The sequence below is a fragment of the Somniosus microcephalus genome, chromosome 8 (genome assembly GCF_052327205.1).
Source record: "Somniosus microcephalus isolate GS21.2 chromosome 8, FLI_Smic_1.0, whole genome shotgun sequence".
Lineage (NCBI taxonomy): Eukaryota > Metazoa > Chordata > Chondrichthyes > Squaliformes > Somniosidae > Somniosus > Somniosus microcephalus.
In genome coordinates this window covers 153,952,659-153,971,647 of record NC_140994.1, presented here as the reverse complement: position 1 = coordinate 153,971,647, position 18,989 = coordinate 153,952,659, and positions in this window count along the sequence as shown.

Here is an 18,989-nt window from a genome sequence, read left to right as displayed (position 1 = left end):
GGTCCTCTCTCCTGCTCTGGAGTATTTGCCCATGATTATGTTTTTATTTCTATTATGTGACTGCAAGATGCATATATGTTGGGATCACATAGATTTTTGGAAATAAACCAAAGATACACAGCAGATTGTAGAGGCTGGATTGTGCTCTGCTATTTGTCACAAAATCAGGTGGGATAGCGATTGTAAAAAGGAGGAAATTGGTTGGTGAAGTCTACTCCTCTAACCCGCACCCCGCACCCCCACCTCAGCAGAAATTGTTGCTGACCGTTCCTTCCTGCTCGCCACATGCAAATGCCAGTGTGAGCGAAGCAGGGCCAAGGTTCCTCCTTCCTGTCTGTCCCATCCAGTAACCGTGTCGGTCGGCCCAGGGTAATGGTGGGAGGTAACAAATGCTCCAAATGAAGGGGAGAGTGTCTTGTTGCCATCCAATTCTTCACTATGCCTGAGCTGCTGAAGGCCTTGGGCTTGGTCAAGGCTTTGGGGTCCAGTGACTCCTTTAAGTCTTCTTTGGGCCTCTTCTAGATCAGCAGTGGAATCAGGGAAATCTAGCTTTAGATATTTTGTCAGAATACAAATTTCTTCACTCCTCCTTCTGGTGCTTTTCAGTTACTGGAAAACAGAATGTCCTTCATTTATAAAGTTAGCTTATATAGCAGTCATTTAGCATTAATAATGGACATTGGGATTTAAAATTCAATTTATCAATAGCTAATTAATTCAAAATTTCAACAGCAAATAAACTGCAAGACTTATGGGGGCAATTTTATCTCGGGCCAGATCGGTGCGTGTGTGGGGGGGGCGGCAGCATGAGCGATAATCTCGCATATCGAGGCCTGGAGAGGTTTTAGCTCCAGGCCTCGTTTCCATAAGGGATAGTAGACTCCCAGCGGAACTTGGCATAAAATATCAGTGAGCTTTTAGCAACTATTTAGTGTTTCCTATCGCTTGATATAATGAGCTAGTTAAAATAGCATATGTAAGGATGCTGCAGTCTCCTGCACAATAAGGATTGACTCACTAGTTTGTCACACACGCTCCACACAAACATCTGCAAAGATCAAATGCATAAAAGGTTCGTAAAGCAGCAACACTTCCACTGTAACTGCAACTACTTCTGAATGCAAAGAGAATAGGCATTGCGAATAAGCCGTGGGTAATGATGCTGCAGTAAGTCATGAAAATCTTTTATGTCTCTGCAAGAAAAGGCAGCATTTAACAGAAGGCAGTGGGAGGAGGATTTGCTACTTGGCAGAAAGAACCCCATTTGCAGAAAGAACAATCGAACCCCAGCATTACATTTTGAGAGATGTGGCAGGAAATGATGAAGCAGATGGGCATGTCCTCACTGAGATTTAATTGTTATCTTTCATTCCTTCCCTCCCAGTTCTGGTCAATGTGTCTGAATATGTCAACAATCAAGACCTTTCTATGAGGATGACAGTGATGAAGCCCATTTGTACACGGGGTTGCCAACTCGGCTTGGGTGTATTCTTGAAGCTTTGATCATGTGAAGTTTGGAATGGAGAGGAAGGAGAGTGAGAGAGCAAACTTTATGACCTTGAGGTTAGGAGAGTAGAGTAAGAACAGGAGCCTGAAATCACTCATGTTGTAAAAGGTTAACAAATAAAAGTACTGTTCTGTACCCAGAGTCTCAGCTATGCCTGAGCACTTTACACCTCTAATAGCAAAAGGCCGCATTCTGCTGTGAAGAGCAGTTGGGGTAGGGTGCGCCTCCATTGAAAAGAGGGTGAAACTAAATATTAGGTTAGAAGATAACATAAGAAATAGGAGCAGGAGTAGGCCATATGGTCCCTCGAGCCTGCTCCGCTATTCAATAATATCATGGCTGATCATCGACCTCAACTCCACTTACCCACCCGATCTTCATATCCCCTGATTCCCCTAGAATCCAAAAATCTATCTATCTCAGCCTTGAAAGACTCAGCATCCATAGCCCTCTGGGGCAGAGAATTCCAAAGATTCGCAACCCTCTGAGTGAAGAAATTCCTCCTCATCTCAGTCTTAAATGTCCTGCCCCTTATCCTGAGAATATGCCCCCTAGTTCTAGACACTCCAGCCAGGGGAAACAATCTCTCAGCATCTACCCTGTCAATCCCCTTCAGAATCTTATAATAGCAAAATACTGCGGATGCTGGAAATCTGAAATAACAACAGAAAATGCTGGAAATACTCAGCAGGCCAGGCAGCATCCGTGGAGAGAGAAACAGAGTTAATGGCCCAGAAATTCGAGTCTCCACGGGTGAGTACGCACGGGGCACTCACCCGTAGGCCCAATGGAAGTGCCGGTTTCCTGCATGCACTGTGCATGCCAGGAAACCAGCACTTCCATTCCCCTGAAAGCAGGGGTTCAGAGGTCGAACGCGTGCACAGGGGAGGCTGCGCGTGCGCATCGAACTTCGTTTTTTTTTACAGGTTTTCCTGGGAAGGTAAGTCTGCAGAATTTAGAAATGTAAAAAGCAGGCATAAGGCCTGCTTTTTACAAGGTAAGTGGTGAATTAATTAAAATTAAAACATTTTTTCCACAGGTTTATTATTTTTAAATACTTTAAAGCAAGGTAAGTTTATTTTTAGCCCCATTAGAAAAAAAAACAAATTTCAAAAATTTAAATTATTGTTTAAAATAGTTATTTCATTTAATTTATAGTTTATTTAAAAAATGTGATTTAAAAAAAAATTATTTGAAGATTTAGTGATGTTTTGTAAGAAGAAGGGGCCCGTAGTATTTCTAAGCTTGACAGCTCTTCCTGTCAGACTTATGAATGGAGCATTCCCTGCTCCGATTGGCTCCCCATGGCCCACGTGATCCCAGGGGAGGCTTAGAACTAACTACGCCCATGGGATACACAAACACTGCGCGCCGGCAGCTGTGCCAGGCCCCGGATCGGAATTCCACAGGGGCCCACAGCTCAATGGTCGGCGTGCAAGGTAAGTGCAGGTCGGGGGCTTGCACCCGCGGGAAGCCCCCAACCCGAATTTCTGGGCCAATGTTTCATGTCTGGGACCCTTCATCAGAACTGGAAAAAGCTGGAGATGTAACACATATTAAGCAGGTGCAGAGACAGCGGGGGGGGGGGGGTGTTTAGGAGGGGAGGAAGGAATTGAAATAACATGCTGTGAAAATGTTGCAAATGGGAATGGCAAACTCATACTGCATGAAAAATGGGGGCAGGGATTATTATCTGAAATTGTTGAACTCTATGTTGAGTCCGGCAGGCTGTAAAGTGCCTAATCAACAGATGAGGTGCTGTTCCTCGAGCTTACGTTGAGCTTCATTGGAACAATGTAATAGGCCGAGGACAGAGAGATCAGAGTTGGAGTGAAGTGGAGAATTAAAGTGACAGGCGACCGGAAGCTCAGGGTCACCCTTACAGACTGAACGGAGGTGTTCCGCAAAGCGGTTGCCCAATCTGTGTTTGGTCTCCCCAATGTAGAGGAGACCGCATCGTGAGCAGCGAATATAGTATATTAAATTGCAAGAAGTACAAGTAAATCGCTGTTTCACCTGGAAGGGGTGTTTGGGGCCCTGGACTGTGGGAAAGGAGGAGGTAAAAGGGCATGTGTTTCATCTCCTGCGCTTGCACATTTTCACAGCATGTTCTTTCAATTCCTTCCTCCCCTCCTAAACCCCGCCACCCCCCCCCCCCCACTGCTGTCTCTGCACCTGCTTAATATCTGTTACATTTCCAGCTTTTTCCAGTTCTGATGAAGGGTCCCAGACCTGAAACGTTAACTCTGTTTCTCTCTCCACGGATGCTGCCTGGCCTGCTGAGTGTTTCCAGCATTTTCTGTTGTTATTTCCCTTCAGAATCTTGTATGTTTCAATGAGATCACCTCTCAGTCTTCTAAACTCCAGAGAGTATAGGCCCATTCTACACAATCTCTCATCATAGGACAGCCCTCTCACCCCAGGAATCAATCTGGTGAACCTTCGTTGCACCACCTCCAAGGCAAGTATATCCTTCCTTAGTTAGATAAGGAGACCAAAACTGTGCACAGTACTCCAGGTGTAGTCTCACCAATGCCCTGTACAATTGTAGCAAGCTGTGCGGTTTATTCATTTTAAATTGATTGTTCGTTTGATTTTTAGAAAGTCAAACTTTTTTTTCATTTATGAAGAAACACTTGCTTTTTGTTTTGTGCTTAAACAGAAAAAGAAAAAAATCCCTGTATTGTGCAGCAAACATTGTAATATTTATAAGTAAAATCACATATTCTGGATGGATTTATTCTTGATTACAGGCATTTTGAAAATGATGAGTGCTGAGAGGCTTAGGTTCTGTTCTGTGTATTTCAAATGAAAAGTGGTTGTGTGCCTTCCTATCTGTGAGGATAGGTATTTAAAGCAGCACCATATACAGTCCTTTGTCTGTCATCCAGTTAACAGGACACTACCATATAGCTTGACCTGCCTGCAGGCTGCATCTCACATTCTAGCTGTTGGCAGTCGGTCTCTTCTGTATTCCGTCAAAACGGCTGCAAACCTGTCTATGTGAGCGGCTTCAGCATTTCTAAAATGTCTTATTTTTAAAATCATCCATTTCAGAAAATCACAGGATAACAATGGGTGAGGAGGGGCATTCAGCCCACCTTAGTTCATCCATCCAGAATGGCCGTCTGTAACTCCAGACAGCATACCAGCCACAACTGCGTAAGCATGGGATGGGTGGGGGTTGGCTAGGTCTTCTCATAAGATCATTCACATCAGCTGCTGGATCATGCCTGCTCAGTGGGGAAGGATGTACTTGGGTGCAAGCTACAGGAGTGAAGTTCTACTTTTCCCAAGACCCAGGATATTCATCTTCTAATTTGGGAAGATTGTCAACTTTATTAGTACATATTCACCTAACTGTTAATTTGCCTTTCTGTTTGTCCATCTTTATGTCTTCACAAGGAAAAAAAAGTAATCAGAGGACTAAATCTCTACACTTCCTTTTCCCCAACACTTTCAATTTAAAGTCCTCATCTTCAAATCCTTCCCATTTTTGCACAGCCTACCTATGAAACTTTCTTTAGCTTTACATCCTTCTCATACAATACAATACAATACAAATCGCTTTATTGGCATGATAAGGTACATCTTATGTTGCCAAAGCATCAAAATACATTTATGGTTGAACACATAAACACGGTTCCATTCATACAGTGTATAAACAGGTATATCCCTGAGTTTATAAATATATTTTCGCCTTGTTTATATATACTCTTGTCTTAATTTACTGGTTGTCCCTCTGTTCATGGCAAGCTGTAACATAGTGTGCCGCCAGCGTTACACAGCTTCTCTCCTCCCCCAGTAGGAATGGGAGTTTTTGGTTGTCAGTCAGATTTCTGAATTCAGGGCATATTTGTGAGAATTTTTGATAGAAATTCTCTCTGATGCCCTGATATTTTCCACAGGCTGTGAGGAAGTGCATCTCTGTCTCAACTACTCCCTGACTGCAGTGAGAGCATATCCTGTCTTCTCTTGGCAGCCTGGTCTGCCTGTGTCTGCCTTTTTCGATCGCTAGGCTATGTTCGCTAAGTCTGTACCTTGTCAAGGTTCTTCTCAGTTTGTTATCCTTTACCATGGTCAGGTAATCAGCTATGTTGTATTGTCTGTTTAGGGCCAAGTAGCAATTGAGTTTGCTTTGGGTTTTTGTTGTTTCTGCCCAATATGTCAGATATTTTTCCTTTTGCTTAGCGACGATTGTGTTGGGTCGAATTCTTTGTGTTACCCTGTCACTGTCCTGGGGCTGGTTATTGTTAGTATTGTTATTAGTTACTTTATTGAGTCCCAGGACTAGTTGACTGAGGGTATTCTTCTTTATGGTCAGCTCTTGGCATTTCAGGGCGTCGTAGTGATAGCATTGGGGGTTGCTCATTTGTAGGTGATTCCAAAATTTGGTGGCTCTTTTTTGGATAGTGATTATTAATGGGTATTGGCCTAGTTCCGCCCTGCATGCGTTGTTTACTGTTTTCCTTTGAGTCCGGAGGATACTTTTACAGAATTCCGCATGTAGGATCTCAATTGGGTGTTTGTCCCATTTTGCAAAATCTTGTTGTGTTAGTGGTCCCCAGACCGCACTGCCATAGAGTGCAATTGGTTCAATTACTGATTTGAAAATTTTGAGCCAAATGCTAATTGGGATTTCTATTTGGATTGATTTTTTGATGGCATAGAAAGCCCTTCTTGCTTTCTCTTTCAGTTCATTCACAGCCAGTTTGAAGTTTCCCGTAGAACTGATTTTTAAGCCCAAGTATGTGTAGTGAGTGGTTTGTTCAATTTTGGTTGTTCCTACTGTGAAATTTATTGTGGGTCCATGTTGTTTGGATCTTTGCTGGAACACAAGGACTTTGGTTTTTTGGGGATTTATTGTCAGGGCCCAAGTCTGGCAGTACGACTCCAGCAGGTCCAGGTTCTGCTGTAAACCCTCCTTAGTTGGTGACAGCAGAACCAGGTCGTCGGCATAGAGGAGGAATTTAACCTTGGATTCATATAGGGTGAGGCCGGGTGCTGTAGATTGTTCAAGTAGTTTTGCCAATCCATTAATGTAAATATTAAAGAGTGTCGGTGAGATTGGCGAGCCCTGCGTCACCCCCCGCCCCTGTGGGAAGTATTTTGTTTGTTTGTCTCCAATTTTAACTGCACATTTATTGTTTGTATACATTGATTTAATTACATCATATGTTTTCCCTCCTACCCCGCTTTCGATAAGTTTCAGGAATAAACCGTCATGCCAGATGGAGTCGAAAGCCTTCTGGAAATCTACAAAGCATGCGTAGATTTTGCTTTTGTTATGGTGAACGTGTTTGTCAATTAGGGTCTGTAGGGTGAAGATATGATCGGATGTTCTATAGTTTGGCAGGAATCCAATTTGGCTTTTACTCAAGACATTGTGCTCTTCAAGGAAGTTTATAAGTCTTTTGTTTATGATGCTACAGAATACCTTCCCCAGGTTACTGTTTACACAGATGCCTCGATAGTTGTTTGGGTCGATTTTGTCCCCACTTTTGTATATGGGTGTTATGAGTTCTTTGTTCCAGATGTCAGGGAAATAACCGACACTCAGAACCAAGTTGAAGAGTTTTAGGATAGCCAGTTTCAGTTTGTCGTCTGCGTGTTTAATCATCTCGTTTAGTATGCCGTCTGTCCCGCAAGCTTTTCCTGGTCGCAGGTCCTTGAGTTTTTCAAGAAGTTCTTTTTCTGTTATTATGGCGTCTAGCGGGTTTTGGTTATCTTTTATGGCCATTTCATGCTTTTCAAGTTTTTTGCGTATTTGGTGTTGCTCTGGTCCTAGTGTGTTTTTCTGGTATAATTTTTCAAAGTGGTTTACCCATGTGTCCCCATTTTGAATGGACAAATCGTCGTGTTGTTTTTTGTGTAGTGTTTTCAAGTTGTCCCAGAAACAATTCGACTCAATGGATTCCTCCATGGAGCTGAGTGTATTCTTAATAAATTGCTCTTTTTTGGTCCTGAGTGTGTTTCTGTATTGTGTTAGCGTCTGACAATAAGTAAGGCGTAATTCCTCGTTTTCTGGATGTCTGTGTTTTTGGTTTGATAGTTTTCTAAGTTTTTTCCTCATGTTATGGCAATCATGGTCAAACCATTTTTCATAGTTTTTTGTTTTGGGTTTGTTCTTGCGAGCTTTCAAGTTTGCATTTGTTGCCAAATTATCAAAAATATTGTTTAGTTTACTAACTGCCCGGTTTACGCCTTCTTTATTGTGAGTGTATATGTTATCCAGAAAGGTGTCTAAGAGAGCTTGAGTTGATGCATTGCTAATTGTTTTCTGGTATTTTTCCGTGTCGTTTTTGGCCCATCTGTACGATTTTTTGGTGTTGTACAGTTTACTGGGTTGTGTTTCTATGTTGTTTGTTTCTGTCTTTTTGAGAAACATAGTAATTTGACTGTGATCTGACAGTGTTGTTTGTGGTTTGACTGTGAATGCTCTGAAAGAGGATGGGTCCAAGTCTGTAATCATATAGTCTACTGTGCTGCAGCCAAGAGGTGAGCAGTAGGTCGATCTTCCTAGGAGGTCTCCTATGAACCTACCATTGACAATGTACAGACCCAGGTTTCGACAGAGCTGTAGTAGCTGTTTACCGTTGGTATTTGACTGCTTGTCGCAGTTATGCCTGTATGGAAGGGAAGGGATGTCAAAGTGGTTATTCCCGAATACGTAATTGTTTCCCTGATTATTGGTGAAGTCTGGTTCTTCGCCCGTTCTTGAATTGAGGTCCCCACAGATCAACACGTTCCCCTGGGCCTGGTATTGGATAATTTCCCCCTCCATGTTGGAGAAGGTGTCCTCTTTGTAGTACGGGGAATCGATTGGAGGGATATAAAGTGCGCAAATGTAAACATCTTGGGTGTTTGAGATAATCTCCCTCTCAAGTTTGAGCCACATATGGTTTTCGCCCTTTTTTATAAATTTGATGTAATTCTTAAGTTCTGTTTTAAACCAGATCAGTATGCCTCCGGAGTCTCTGCCTTGGGTTACACTTGGTAATTTATTGGAGGGGACCACTAGCTCAGTGTACCCTTGGGGACAGCCGGTGTGTCCTTTTCCTTTATACCAAGTTTCCTGTAAAATGATAATATCTAGATCTTTAGTTTCCTCTATGAACTCTGGGGTCCTACTCTTCACTTCTCGCAGTGAAGAGCGTAGACCTTGGATATTCCAGGTCGAAATATATAAGGATTTCATGTTAAGTTTTATCTTTTTCTATGATAGGTTAAAGAGTGGTACGTGTTTGTCGTGTCTAAGTGTGGGGAAAAAAAAGATCACCCCAGTTGTCTACAAAAGTTAATACAATTTGGTTACAGTTCTTTCTATTAATTAGTCCTTGATCCATAAGGCGGAAGTAGATGCTGCTGCACATCTGCTTATTGTCTCTTAATGGATTGTTTCTGTCTGAGGTATTGCGTACGTCCTGTGCATCTCTCCCTCTGTCTGGCTGGTAGCGGTCCTATTCCCCTGTGGGACAGGAGTGGTGCAGGTCTGATAATGTTGTTTTGCATGGGGATCCTCTCCGGTCTCGGTTGGTGTGGTGGTGGTCTTTGTAGTGTTCCTGATATGTACCCCGCTGATCTCTGGTGGTCGGGGGGGGGTCCTCTTGGAGTCTGGGTATGGACCCGGTTAAAAGCGACGTCCTTCAGGGCTTTAGCAAAGATCGATATTTTTTGCCTTTGGATGTGGACGTGGTCGTAAAGACATTCTTCATCGAGGGTGGGGTGTTGGGCCAGGTGTACGTTGTGGTTTGATTCGCATTCTGTTGCTATGCTGGCATTTATCTCATGAATTGTGTTGTTGTTGAAGTCTGTTCTCGGCAATATTGTGGAAACAGTGATTCTAGTGTTTGGAAATGTACTGCTTGCCTTCCTAATCATTGCTCTGAGCGATGTTGCTACCTCTTTCTGTTTGGCCTTTAGGTCATTTGTGCCCGTGTGTATTATTATGTGTTGGGGGGAGCCTAATCTGGCTTTGGTCAGCCATCCCATGGCTCTGTCTGTTGTTGGGCACCAAATCTTTTCTACTTTACTTCTAGGGAAGAGCTTTTTCTCCCATAGAAATTTCCCATTTGAGTCTATGAGTATTACGACGTCAGCCTTGTTTGTGTTTACTGTCTGGTGGCTTTCGCCTGGACTCATAGTGTGTGTGCTGGGCTGGGGTGTCTGGTGTGTGCGTACCTCTTGTGAGCGGCTCGCTTGTGGTTCCATGGTGGTGGGGGAAGATTGCGAGTCAGCATGCTGGTCGGTCTGTGTGGCACCCCTTGTATTGTGTGTCTGTTGCTTTTGTTCCGTGTGGGAGTGCAGCCGTTCCGTCCGGCTCTGTCTTGTCTTATCTCTAGTCTCTGGTTGCTGGTCTAATGGTGTTTTCTCTCCTCTATGGCTCTCTTCTTTTTCCTGCAGCTCTTTCACCTGATTCTTAAGTAGATTCACCTGGTTATCAAGTCTATTCAGCTCTCTCTTGTGTCTCTCCCTCTCCTGCTTTTGTTTGTCATTCAATTTGAGGACCTCCTCTCTAAGTTTAACCATCTCTATCTCTAATTGATAAAATTTATCTTTTGGTTGTATCTGGCTGTGTGATCCCGGGGTATGTGTCTGGTCGGCCCTGGAAGGCTCACTCACTTCCTGGCTAAGCTGGTCGGCCCTGGAAGGCTCACTCACTTCCTGGCTATGCTGCTCTTCTCTTGGTGGGCTGGGAATGGTAGGGGAACTATGTGTGGCTTCCTCCGTGGTAGTTATGCTGGGGTTTGTCAGTTGTATCGTGTGGCTGTGGTTCCCCGGGGTTAGTGTCTGGTTTGAACTGTGTGGCTCGTTCATCCCTTGACCATGCAGATTTTCTCCTGGTAAGTTGTCAATGTTGGGGGGAGTGCGGGCCACTCTGGGGCTGTTCATTCCCCTCGTAGTTGATCTTTTCAGTGTCCTGAAGGCCGTTGCAAATTTGTCGAGGTTGCCTTGCACTAATATTGTTCCGGTATTGTACGCGTTGACAGTCGTGATTGAACTGTCTCCTGGTGTGTTAATTTTCATTATGGACCCATTTGCGGTATTTTTTAGCTTAACACTGGTATAGTGTGATTTTATTGCTCTGATCCAAGCCGCTGGCTGATCTGAGTAGAATATGAGGTTACTTTTTGTCCCATTGTTGTAACAGTCAGTAAAGAGAGTTTCTGGTTTTTCTCTCATCTGAGCATGCTTGATCGTTTTTATAGCTTTTTTTGTGGTGTTGGGGGGAATCTGGAAGCGGGGCTGTTGTGGATCTTCTGATTCGCTCATTTTTGGTAAAGTATTGTTGATCTTAGAATAAGCTTTTCTGGGGCCCCGGGTTTGGTGTTACCCTCTCCCTGTTCGCGAACTTTCCCGGTCCCCCTCTCCGACCCCGTGGTCCCTGGGCCTCGGCTCCTGGGTTCACCCTTCTCAGGTCTGAGTCTGTGAGCCACTGTTTCCCGGTGCCTTCGGGCTGTTCCCCTCCCCCTCAGAGGTCTCTGGGCCTCTGTTTCGGCCTGGCTCCTCGGGCCTTTCCCTGGGCCTCCCTCCCTGGGCCCTGTACTCACGGTCTTGGTTGCGAGCCTTCTGGTTGCTCTCCTTCTCCTCAGAGGTCTCTGTGCCTGCTGGCCTGGCTCCTCGGGCCTTTCCCGTGCTGGATTGTTGGGCTGTGGCCCGAGTCCCCTCGGCTGTGCTGATTGCTGGATTTCCGGGCTGCGTTCCGAATCTCCTCGGCTGTGCCGATTTCTGCGATGCGGCCCGAGTCCTCTCCGCTGTGCCGATTGCCGGGCTGCGTTCCGGATCTCCTCGGCTGTGCCGATTTCTGGGATGCGGCCCGAGTCCCCTCGGCTGTGCCGGTTGCTGGACCGCTGGGCTGCGGCCCGAGTCACCTCGCCTCCTCGAACTCGGTCCCGATGCCGCCGACTCAACCACCGCTGCTGAAGCCCCGTGTGGCTGCCGTTCACTGGTTTGTGTAGTTCTTCTCTTGTTTCTTTTTTTTTTTTGCTTTGGCTTTTTTTTTCCTCTATTTTCCTCTGGGTTTTTTTTTTCTTTGGTAGTCTTTCTGGCGGTCTTTTCCTTCTCTACTTTGTCTAGACTAATCTAAACTTAAACTAACCTAAACTAAACTAACTTAACTAGAACTAAATTTAATTTTAAAACCTTTTTAAAAATTGAAATGAAATGAAACTTTTTTTTCCCCACTTTAGACACTAAAAACACTAAAATCTCAGCAGCCCATCTTCAGCATGTGTATTCACTGGCCTTGCATCCCTCTACTACTCCACCCCAACATTGATGGCAGAATCTTCAACAACCTTGGCCCCACTCACTGGACTATCTAAAACCCTTCCAAATCTCCACACCTCTTGTCACTTTCAAAGTCCTTCTCAAAACCCATCTTTTCTACCAAGATTTTGCTCACCTCTCCTAACTCTTCCATCCAGAATTATAATTCACTCTGTTGTACCTTTTATCTGTGTTTTTCTCTTCTGTAAAGCACCTGGGGTGCTTTCTATGTTAAAGGTGCTTTATGAATGCAAATTAGTGTTGCTGTTTCTCTCCTATTTTACAATGTTCCTTTCTGTGCTCCTTACAAGCTTTGAATGATTGTGATAAGCCTTCAGTTTGAGACCTCATCTGTATACATTTAAGTTCATATCTCCTGTTTGGTTCCTGAACTACTACTTGCTCTTTGTCTTCCATGGTGCACAATATGCTCCAGTATTCTGTTCTGCACAGAATACGTAAGAAGTTTTGTGAGGTACTCCTGCATGTTGCTAAGGATATTAAGTGGCAAGAAATAACAGATTCACCTTTTATACGCCTCACAATGTAATATTCTTGAGCATCGTGTGACCTGATGCAGGATCATATTGAAGGTAAAACCTAAATTAGATTTAAGCTAAATGTTTGCATATTTAGAAGTTCATTGTAAAATCTAATATCTTTGAACCTGCAGTATGTGAAATGGTGAAAATTATATTGCATTTATAGGGTTATTTTAAATTTGAAGCAAAGTCTATAAATATAATAAATGTCACTTGTGCAATAATTCCCATTGGTTTTAATGAAGTAAAGCATGGGGAGTGATAAATTGTCATAAAGAAGAAATAATATAAAATATGTATTTCACATGAATTAGCTATTAGCTACTTGATTGAAACCTTTAACACAGAGTGGTTATAAGTCTGCAGCTAACAGAGTTTGATCATGATAAAAGAGTTATGTTGTCGTTGTGAATATATTTTGCACACTGTACATTGTTCTAGTTAGTACATTCATCTATGTTTTTTTTCTAGATTTTTAATATGCCCCAGATATTATCAAGTTCACTATTTTAAGTCACAAGTGAGATAGTCAATAAGGCCCAATTTTAACCTTGCCCGCCCAGCGGGAATGGTGCGAGCGGCTGGTTAAAACGGTGGCCGTGCGCTTCCCGCTGCATTCCCAATGCATACGTGCCCGCTGCCATTTTAACTTTGCTGATTTTGAATTAGGGTGAGGTGCCGCCACAGGCAGGTGGGTGCCCCATGAACATGTAAAAGTTGGTTCCGATGGCGTCACCTGGACCCCAGTGCCATTTTACCTGAAAACCACAGAAGCTCCGCCCAGTCCTGGAGTACAGCTGGGTGGGATTGGTCTATGAGAGCTACTGAAGCTACATAAAATGGGGCTCTCGCCTGCAGCTCAGTGGTTCAGAGGATCGTTTTGCTGTCTGGTTTGTCAGGAGAGTTTCCAGCTTCCAGGTTGCTTTCACACTTTTTTGGCCTGATCATCTTCAGTAAGATTTAGCTGCTTATTATGAAGGCTATTATTGCTACTTTATTCTCAAGCCATGTAGGGCTTGTGCATATGGTACAAGTGGTGAGAGGTGGTAAAAAGCAAAATGGAATGAGGATGGGGAGGTGATAAATATCAAGGGAAGTGTGTGTAATGTGAAGTGAGTAGGGAGTGGTGATTCTGGTGGTACTATACCTTTCAGCTGCCATTGTCTAGTCGTTTTTATTAAGAACAGCTAGCTTTTGCTAGACACTTTATTGAGCACATGTGGACTAGGTACAGTATCTGTAGAGGCATCCATCTTGACTGCTGCCTTGTGGGTAGCCTAGTGCATTGTGGGTAGCCCACTCTTATATACCTACAGCACCACCTAGTGTACCATTCCAGAATGACAGGTTACTGATCATTACATCCCCCTTTCTTTGAGGTTAAACAAAATCAGTATCAATCAATATCAATCAATAACAACATAAACATCTTCAACAGTCAATACATTTTCAATGTAGTTTTCTTTGTACTCAAAGATTAAGTCTATCAGGCTTTTTTACTTCACGTGTGGATCTTTTCAGCACAGGTAAGTCTGATGTGTTTTCATGAGAGCCTGTATGTGTATTTGTGTTAGATTGTTCTGGTGGTGAGTGACAGGATTCAGTTGCGGCATTGTCATCGATTTGCTCTTCGATAGTCTCTTGTGTTTTTAGGAGGGAACGGCGGTTTATCCTGAGAATCTGTCCTTCCTCAGTTCTAACAGTGTATGACCTTGGTCCTACTTCCTCAAGAACTGTAGCTTTCCTGTTCCATGCATCTGGATCCTCAATCCTGACAACATCATCCCTTTTCAATGGTTTCAGAGTTTTGGATGACTTGTCATAGTATGATTTCTGCTTCAGCTTTAACAGTTGAAGTCTCTGTCTCAGTTCCTTACTCTGCTTTTCTTTTGCACAGCAGGGTAGCGTGGTACGCAACTTGCGACCCATTAGGAGTTCAGCAGGTGAAGAACCAGAGTCTAAAGGTGAGGCTCGGTAGCTCAGCAGGGTGAGATAAGGATCAGACTTGCTTTCTGTCGCTTTCTTCAGTAGCTGCTTGAGAACTTGAACACCTTTCTCTGCCTTACCATTCGACTGAGCATACAAAGGACTGGATGTGATGTGTTGAAAGTCATAATGTGCTGCAAACTGTTGCCACTCCTTACAGTTGAAGCACGGACCATTGTCGCTAACGGCAATCCTGGGAATTCCATGTCTGGCGAAGATGGATTTCACATGCATTATGACACTGCTTGCTGTGGTGCTTGAGAGCAGCGCCATCTCAGGATAGTTAGAATAGTAGTCAATCACTATTAGATAGTCTTTACTATTTCAATGAAAAAGGTCCATACCAACCTTTTGCCATGGTGCTGTTGGGATGTCAGCTACAAGCATTGGTTCCTTTGCTTGTTTGTTTTGGTGTTTCTGACATGTCTCACATTTGCCTATCATGTTCTCAATGTCCTTATTTATGCCAGGCCAATAAACAGTGTCTCTTGCTCTCCTTTTGCATTTATCAATTCCGAGGTGTCCCTCATGAATCCTTTTGAGCATGTCTTGACGTAGAGCCTGTGGAATGACTATTCTGTTCTGTTTTAGTAATAGTCCACTTGCGACACTCAATTCTGACCTTATGTGAAAATATTTTGGACAGGAACCTTTTGGCCAACCATGATGAATGTTCTCTATTACTGTTTGTAATACTGTATCTTTTACTGTTTCTTCTGCTATTTGCTTTGATTTTGTGTCTGACACAGGCAGCGCAGCAGTGACCATACTCACATGAACATCCACGTCTTCTTCAGTAGAGCTCACATGACTCATTGTGGGTGCTCGGGATAGTGCATCTGCTAACACTATGTATTTGCCTGGTGTGTAGATCAGTTCAAAGTCATATCTTTGCAGCTTCATCATGAGTCGTTGAATCCTTGGAGACATCTCATTCAGATTTTTTTTTATGATGGCAACCAGTGGGCTGTGGTCTGTCTCAACTGTGAAAGTGGGAAGTCCATATATGTAGCCATGAAACTTTTCTAGTCCAACTACCAAGCCTAGACATTCCTTTTCAATCTGGGCGTATCGACACTCAGTATCAGTCATAGACCTGGAGGCATAGGCAACAGGCTTCCAATCTTCATCCTCTGCTTGTAGCAAGACCGCACCTAGGCCATCTTTTGATGCATCCGTTGACACTTTGATTCTTTTTGTTGGGTCAAAGAAGGTGAGTACAGCTGTGGTTGTCAGCACTGTTTTGAGGTTTATCCACCCTTGTTCATGTCTTTCTCTCCATGCAAACTCATTTGTTTTACGTAGCAGGTCTCGCAGACAGGCTGTCTTGGCTGACAAGTTAGGAATGAACTTTCCAATGAAGTTTATCATCCCCATGATGCGTAGCACTCCTTTTTTGTCAGTGGGTAGGGGCATTTTGAGTATGGCGTTTACTTTTTCCATATCTGGCTCTATTCCTTTACCAGATAGATTATCTCTTAGGAAAGTGACTTCCTGGACGCCAAACTGACACTTGGCTTTGTTGAGCTTCAGTCCATTCCGGCGTATGCTCTGTAGCACTTTAGTCAGTCTCTCATTGTGTTCTTTCAGTGTGGAGCCTCAGATGATGATGTCATCAACATAGACCCGAACTCCTTCCAGACCTTCAATTATGTGTTCCATCGCTCTATGAAAGATTTCAGATGCAGATATTATCCTGAAAGGCATTCTGAGGAAACAATACCTGCCAAATGGTGTGTTGAAGGTACAGTATTTGGTGCTCTCTTCATCCAGTTTTAGTTGCCAAAATCTTTGTGAGGCATCGAGCTTTGTAAATTATCTGGCACTTGACATTTCACTGGTGATTTCTTCTCGCTTGGGAATCTGGTAGTGTTCACGTTTTATGTTTGCATTTAAGTCCTTTGGATCCATGCATATTCTTAAATCATTGTTCTTTTTCTTTACACATACCATGGAGTTAACCCAGTCTGTTGGCTCTTCGACTTTCCTGATGACTCCTAGTGTGGTCATTCTGTCCAGTTCATTCTTGAGCCGGTCACGCAGGGGTGCTGGAACTCTTCGTGGAGCATGTACCACTGGCTGAGCATCCTCCTTTAGCTGGATCTTGTAAGTGAATGGTAGAACGCCAAATCCTTTGAACACATCCTCGAAATTATTCACTACAGAATCCACCGAGTCATCTGGTCTGCTTATGGCACAGTTTATACGGTAGACTCTTTTGACAAGTTCTAAGTCCTCACAAGCTTTGTCACCCAGTAGTGAATCAAGTCCTTCAGCCAGAACAGAAATCATGAGATGATGCACTTTGTCTTTGACTGTCACTTTAAGTCTGCATATACCTAAGCTATCTATTTTCTGTCCATTATAGTCCTTCAGTAGTTCTGACTTTTTCTGTATTTTGGGCTTTTCTTTCATATTGTTAATGTCACTCATACTGATTAAGTTTGCTTTTGCCCCAGTGTCTAGTTTCAATGTAACTAATGCTCCATTTACCTGCAGTGGGATCATCCATTTGTCCTCTTTTACTGCATTAACTTTATGTTCAGCATTGTTAATTCCTGAGGGCTGCACATTTTCTGTATCCTTTTTGATATTGTCACATGACACCATTCCTACAAAACATGTCTCACTTAAATCAGTGTCCTCAATTACATTAACTCGTTGCCCTTTCTTAGTTTTTACTTTTGAAAAGCATTGTTTGGCAAAGTGATTCTTTCCATGACATTTTGTGCACATTTTTCCAAATGCTGGACATTCTTTTAACTGGTGTTTGTAACCACAGCATTTAGAATTAAAAATTCCTTCCTCCGATTGCTTTTCACTTCTGTTCTGCCCATGTTTCTTCCCCTTGTAGGACACAGCACCAACAGCAGCACTTACTGCAATCGCATCATCATTGATTTCACTGAAAGTCTTGGCATGCTTTTGAGCTAGCTCGCTAGCTTGGCATATTTTCACAGCACTTTCCAATGTTAGTTCGGTTTCTCTCAACAGACGTTCCCTGACTTTTTTAACATGAATACCAAGCACAATCTGGTCACGAATCATGGATGCTTTCAGCGCAGAGAAATTACATGTCTGTGCTTTCAGTTTCAGATCAGTCAAAAAGCTATCAAAAGTCTCATTTTGCTGCTGTGTCCGAGAACAGAAGATGTACCTCTCATAGGTTTCATTCTTTTTGGGAGAACAATGTGTATCAAACTTCTTTAGCACATCGTCTAATTTTTCTCTGTTCTCCTCTGGATTAAATACAAATGTATTAAATACCTCTATCGCCTGTGGGCCTGCAACCATGAGCAGCAACGCTATTTTCCTTGCGTCTGGCTTCGTACCGTACCCGATGGCAGCAATGTAGAGTTCGAATTGTTGTTTAAAAGTCTGCCAATTGTAATCGACATTTCCTGTGAGTTTCAAATGCTCTGGTGGCTTCAAATTCTCCATGTCGTGTTGCACAATATTCAGCAGATCTTACCAATCCTGGTACCATGTTATGTTCATTAATAACTAGTCGTTTTTATTAAGAACAGCTAGCTTTTGCTAGACACTTTATTGAGCACATGTGGACTAGGTACAGTATCTGTAGAGGCATCCATCTTGACTGCTGCCTTGTGGGTAGCCTAGTGCATCGTGGGTAGCCCACTCTTATATACATACAGCACCACCTAGTGTACCATTCGAGAATGACAGGTTACTGATCATTCTTGATGATGCTTTTGTGGCCTCCAGGGAAGAGTTTCTCCCTCTTCCTCAACTAGGACCTACACGGAGGTATCCAAAAAGCAGGGGGGAAGGCCTTTGCATAATCTGTCTTGCCAAGTAAGAGTTGTACAAGCGAAAGTTCAACCTCGCTTTAAGAGCTGCATCCCTGCTTTAAGTAGGCCTTGGGAGTCGCCCCTGAAATTAGGAGGCAGGCCATCAATCATATTAAAATGAGGCCCGGGTGTTACAATGGCCTTGGCTGCATGCCAAAAACATCATGCGGGGTTTCCACCCACCCCATCCCCTGCTCACCCAATTCGTGCCCCTAAAATTGGGGCTTATGTCCCCAGAGAAAATCATTCTTTTGCCCTAGACATTTGGACCAATAGCACTTTCATAATTTGAGCTTCTCTGTCAAACTATTTGCTAATCAAATGACAGCTTCATGGCATCAAGGTGATAAATATGTGCTCTGTAATTGAAATATAAACTGCACTTTGAGTTTAATCATGGTAACTGGGAAAAGTGCCATGGGCAATAACTATAGACTTTCTTTAACTATCAGTTATATCCAAGTAGTTCTTCTAACCTGAGCAGGAAATAATTTCTGCAACAAATAAATTACCAGTGTAAGTTGGGCAATGTCTTTGTAATCCTTTTTTTTCCATCTTTGATGATTCTAAGGTGTGCACATTCTATTTAAATGGTTATCTGATGTTTCCATCTTAGGAACATTGTGACAGCAGAGCATATTCTGTTGAGCGCCTTGATCAATGGCGCTCAACAGGCCATTCTTGCCTTTCTCTGCACCAAATATGAAGCTAAATGCATGGAGGTTTGTGCAACCCTTTTTAATTTCCATTATTTAATTTCTCATTCAAGCTATGACAATACTGCTTGTACCTATAAGGGTTTCTGAAACAATGCAGCCTTGGAAAAGCTGCTTTATTTTGAAGAGGCAGCAACTTCATCATGACAAGATGGCT